The sequence below is a fragment of the Staurois parvus genome, unplaced genomic scaffold (genome assembly GCF_062004578.1).
Source record: "Staurois parvus isolate SC_StPar_1 unplaced genomic scaffold, SC_StPar_1.0 ptg000217l, whole genome shotgun sequence".
In the NCBI taxonomy this organism is placed as follows: Eukaryota; Metazoa; Chordata; class Amphibia; order Anura; family Ranidae; genus Staurois; species Staurois parvus.
This window is the reverse complement of record NW_028318013.1, coordinates 1,550,484-1,556,483: the sequence shown is the minus strand read 5'-3', so window position 1 is coordinate 1,556,483 and position 6,000 is coordinate 1,550,484. Positions and strand designations below refer to the sequence as shown.

The 6,000-nt window shown below is 40.4% G+C and overlaps 1 protein-coding gene across 1 annotated transcript in view; it reads left to right on the top strand.

Moving 5' to 3' along the window:
* TMC5 (transmembrane channel like 5) overlaps positions 1–6,000 on the top strand; it is a 195,401-nt gene continuing 189,401 nt past the window's right edge. The window contains exon 1 of the mRNA XM_089679055.1: positions 1–496. The gene's annotated coding sequence lies outside the window, so the exon portion shown is untranslated. The remainder of the gene's footprint in view (positions 497–6,000) is intronic.

Below are 6,000 nucleotides of genomic sequence, written 5' to 3'. Positions count from 1 at the left end.
AGGAGCTCAGTGTATGGGAGTGTCCCGGGCGTATCTCACACCTGCTGCTGCCATACCTGTGGATAGAGACCCCTGTCTGTTGGAGAGAGACCCCTGCCTGCTGGAGAAAGACCCCTGCCTGCTGGAGAGAGACCCCTGTCTGCCGGAGAGGAACCCCTGCCTGCTGGAGAGAGACCCCTGTCTGCCGGAGAGGAACCCTGCCACCCCTGTCTGCTGGAGATAGACCCTTGTCTGCTGGAGGGAGACCCCTGCCTGCTGGAGAGAGACCCCTGCCTGCTGGAGAGAGACCCCTGTCTGCCGGAGAGGAACCCCTGCCACCCCTGTCTGCTGGAGATAGACCCTTGTCTGCTGGAGAGAGACCTCTGTCTGCTAAAGAGAGACCCCTGCTTGCTGAATAGAGACTCCTTCCTTCCAGAGAGAGCCCTTCCTGCCTGGAGAGAGATTCCTGCCTGGAGCAACGGATACCGACAACTCCATGGACTGATCGTGACTGCAGGTAGGAATCGATTTTATATTTATTAGCGTGATCTACAGGTGTAATCATGTCTTAGGTCATGGTTATTTCTATATGTCATGTATATATCTATATATAGATATATATATAGATATATATGTATATAAATAGACAGATACACAGTTACATTTTATACAGTATATGGTATGTATATATATATAAAGAGAGAGAGAGATACACACATTATGTACAGTATATGGTGTGTATATATATATATAGAGAGATATAGATATATATACACACATTATATACAGTGTATGGTGTATATATAGAGCGGTATAGATATATATACACACACATTATATACAGTATATGGTATACAGTTTAAAAAAAAATTAAAAAATGTTTTACATATATATACACATATATATATATATATATATATATATATATATATATATATACACACACACACACACACATTACAAACAGTATATGGCATACAATTTATATATATATTGTTTTGTCTTAGATACTGATAATTTACAAGCTGCTTTAAATAAATATTAACTATAATCTATATAAAACAGGCTTTTATAAATGTCAATGGAAGATCAGATTTTTTTTTTGGACTTCTACTGTAGCTTAAACACTGGTTTACAAAAGGAAATCTTTGGGGAAAAATAATAATACATAAATAAATACCACACAGTTTCTGTTTGATGAGAGGGCATACTCATACCACTAGGGGAGGTGATTCACATTAAGTATGAGGAAGGGAAAAACAATTCACATTTTAAAACAAACATGTATGGATATTTGACTTTTGGGGATTGGCAGAGTGTATATGTCTTATGAAATCCTTGGTAAGATAAGGTAAGTTTTTTTTTTTTTATCATTTTCATTTATGTACACAGATATTATTTTGCAGGAGCTGTCCATTAAAGTAGAACTAAAGAAAAATCTTTTTTTTCTTATTTTTGATTGAGTAAGGGAGGATTTAACCCCTGTCAGTTTTATGTCATCTGTACCAATTAGAGATTTCCTTTCCATTACTGTCTCACAGCCAAAACAGGAAGAGAAAGGAAATCCCTCCAAAGTGAGGGATCTCCTGGTTGTCACCAGAACTAGTGTATGCACTGGAAGATGTCTCCTCCATTCCTGTTCAGGTGACAGATCAGAATTGGAAATCTTTCACTTTCAGCTATAATGGGAGACAGGACAGGAAGAAAATGAGAATCTTCTTAATGTGGGCACAAACAGCAATAAAAACCTAAGAGATGTTCTAATACAGCAATGGGCAAACTACGGCCCGCGGGCCGTATACGGCCCGGCGGACCTTTTAATCCGGCCCGCGGAGCTAGGCTCCCGCTAGGCTCCTCTCACAGTCCGCCGTGTAGCATGAAAATCTGTGCTATGAGGATCTGTCCCCCTCGACGTATCTGCGCATGTGCCGGAGATCGCCGATCGGCTGCTAATGCCTGAAACTGGCACATGCGCAGATATGTCGAGGGGGACAGATCCTCATAGGAGACAGATTTTCATGCTACACCGGAACGGGCGCGGGAACACGACGAGAGGAACGCGCGGAGCAAAGGTAAGTGAATTGACACAGGGGGGACTTGGGGACTTAATATGGGGGATGAATTACTATATGGGGGATGAATTACTATATGGGGGGATGAATTACTATGGGGGATGAATTACTATATGGGGGATGAATTACTATGGGGGATGAATTACTATATGGGGGATGAATTACTATATGGGGGATGAATTACTATATGGGGGATTCATTACTATGGGGGATGAATTACTATATGGGGGATGAATTACTATGGGGGATGAAGTACTATATGGGGGATGAATTTACATGGGGGATGAATTACTATATGGGGGATGAATTTACATGGGGGATGAATTACTATGGGGGATGAATTACTATATGGGGGATGAATTACTATATGGGGGATGAATTACTATGGGGGATGAATTACTATATGGGGGATGAATTACTATATGGGGGATGAATTACTATGGGGGATGAATTACTATATGGGGGATGAATTTACATGGGGGATGAATTACTATGGGGGATGAATTACTATATGGGGGATGAATTACTATATGGGGGATGAATTACTATGGGGGATGAATTACTATATGGGGGATGAATTACTATGGGGGATGAATTACTATGGGGGATGAATTACTATGGGGGATGAATTACTATATGGGGGATGAATTACTATGGGGGATGAATTACTATGGGGATGAATTACTATATGGGGGATGAATTACTATATGGGGGATGAATTACTATATGGGGGATGAATTACTATATGGGGGATGAATTACTATGCTTACTATGGGGGAATATTACTATACTTACTATGGATGACACATACACATCATTCATCTACTCTTGGTCCAGCCCCCGGGTCCAATATATGAACCCATTGCGGCCCTCAAGTCAAAAAGTTTGCCCACCCCTGTTCTAATTTCTCTCCACACTTATAAAAAAAAAGTTTTGCCTTTAATTGTACTTTAGGACAAGTGTGCATATGTGCTATTATGGCCATGCACACGTCAATTTCCGTGCAGGTCATTTTATCCTACTGTTTTAACTAAATGAGGCTCAAAACAATTGCTTAATGAAACATAGAAGAGTGACAGCAGGAAAATTGAGTTTTCCTCCTTTTTTTCAGTTCATAGATGTTTGTCCCAAGCATGTTTAACCATTTCCCACTTGGTGAATCCACATATATGGCCCAGTGGGACCAGTGTCATTCTGTAAGGATGTACAGGTACGTCCTTCTGCTCGTGCACTTCATACGTGCCCTGATCTGTGATCTGGACACAGCGGATCACAGACTGGAGTACAAGGCTTCTATAATTGGATCTGTACTATGTGATCACTGTGACTAATCGCAGCCATCACATTAACAGTAGTAAATAAAGCCTGTCATTCATTCAACTGTTGTTTACTACTGTGATTGCTGTGATGTGATAGGTAGTCAGGAAATAGATGTGTAATTTACAGTTGCAAGAAAAAGTATGTGAACCCCTTGGGATTACGTGGAGTTTTGCATGAATTGGGCATAAAATGTGCTCTGAACGTCATCTAAGTCACAACAATAGAAGAACACAGTCTGCTGAACATAATACTACACAAACATTAGATGTTGCCCTGGTTTAATTACACGTAACATGTAAACATTCACAGTGCAGGGAGGAAAAAGTATGTGAACCTTTGGACTTAATAACTGGTTGACCCTCCTTTGGCAGCAATAACCTCAACCAAACATTTCCTGTAGTTGCAGATCAGACCTGCACAACGATCTGGAGTAATTTTGGACCACTCCTCTTCACAAAACTGTTTCAGTGTAGCAATATTCTTGGGATGTCTGGTGTGAATCGCTCTCTTAAGGTCATGCCACAGCAATTGGGTTGAGGTCTGTGCTGTTGCAGCCATTGTTTTGTTGAATTACTTGTATGCTTTGGGTCATTGTCCTGTTGCATCACCCATCCTTTGCGGAGCTTCAGTTGGCGGACAGATGGTCGTACGTTTTCCTGCAAAATGTCTTGATAAATTCTGGAATTCATTTTCCCATCAATGACAACAATCCGTCCAGGCCCTGAGGCAGCAAAGCAGCCCCAAACCATGATGCTCCCTCTGCCATGTTTTACAGTGGGGATGAGGTTTTGATGTTGGTGTGCTGTGCCTTTTTTTCTCCACACATAGTGTTGTGTGTTCTTCCCAAACAACTCAATCTTGGTTTCATCTGTCCACAGTATATTTTGCCAGTAGTGCTGTGGAACATCCAGGTGCTCTTTTGCAAACTTCAAACGTGCTGCAATATTCTTTTTGGACAGCAATGGCTTCCTCCGTGGTGTCCTCCCATGTACTCCATTCTTGTTTAATGTTTTCCTTATTGTAGATGTGTCAACAAAAATGTTAGCATGTGCCAGAGATTTCTGTAGGTCTTTAGCTGACACTCTGGGATTCTTCTTTACCTCATGCAGCATTCTGTGCTGTGCTCTTGCAGTCATTTTTACAGGACGACCACGTCTAGGGAGAGTAGCAACAGTGCTAAACTTTCTCCATTTGTAGACAGTCTGCCTTACCGTGGACACATGAACATCAAGGCTTTTGGAGATACTTTTGTAACCCTTTCCAGCTTCATGCAAGTCAACAATTCTTGATCGTAGGTCTTCTGAGAGCTCTTTTCTGTGAGGCATGGTTCACATCAGACAGTGCTTCTTGAAACCAGTAAATCCAAAATAGGTGTGTGTTTTTTAAGGGCAGGATAGCTGTCAGCAACACATCCAATATCATCACACTGATTGGAGTCAAGGTTGGCTCACTCCTGGCTCCAATTAGCTCTCGGAGAAGTCATTAAGCTAGGGCCTCACATACTTTTTCCTCCCTGCACTGTGAATGTTTACATGTTATGTGCAATTAAACCATGGCAACATCTAATGTTTGTGTAGTATTATGTTCAGCAGACTGTGTTCTTCTATTGTTGTAACTTAGATGACGTTCAGAGTACATTTTATGCCCAATTCATGCAAAACTCCACATAATCCCAAGGAGTTCACATACTTTTTCTTGCAACTGTATGTCCCTAAAATGTACAAGGGTGTTTCTTGGATTTTGGGCCCTTCTATATGATTAGCCTGTGAAAAAGTCTCACACATGTAGTATCGCCATACTTGGGAGGAGTAGCAGAATGTGTTTTTGAGTATAATTCTAAGTATGCCTATTCTGTGTGTTAGAAATATCCTATTAATTGGAAACTTTGTGTAAAAAAAAAAGCAACACACATTTCATTTTTTCCCCCTGCATTTTCAAAAAGCTTGTGGCAAAAAAAAGACATTTTAAAAGACTCACTATGCCTTTCATAAATTACCAAGGGGTGTTTGCTTTCCAAAATGTGCTCATATTGTGGGTGTTTCGTCTGTCCTGGCACTTCATGGACTCAAGAAATATGATAGGTAGACAGGAAATAAGATGCATCAGTTATGTTACTTGAAAACCCACTAAATAAAATACACTGATTTTGGTTTATTTTTACCAATAAAATGTAGCTGAACACATTTTTGCCTACATTTATGAAGAATGATTTTTTATTTGAAGCATTTTATAACAAAAACTTTTTTGTTAAAATGTTCAGTCTTTTTTCCTTTATATTGAAAAAAAAACAGTAGTGATTGAATATTTAAAAAAAAACTCTGTCTCCAAAAATGAAGTACAATTCATCTGGGTACAGTGTTGCATAACTGAGTAATTGTCATTCAAAGTGCGACAGAGCTGAAAACTGAAAATGATGGAATGGGTTGAAGCAGTATGGTCTTGAAGTGGTTAAGTTCCCTTACTTTTGACTGTCTCACTAATCACGCTGGAAGCCTGTTCCAAGCATCTGTTACTTTTTAAAAGAGTTATGGTTGCCATTAGTCCCCATTTTGAGGTATGTCCCCAGGAAAAAAGTATTCCTAGAGCCAGGGGCGGACTGACAACTCATGGGGCCCCCGGACAATAGGGG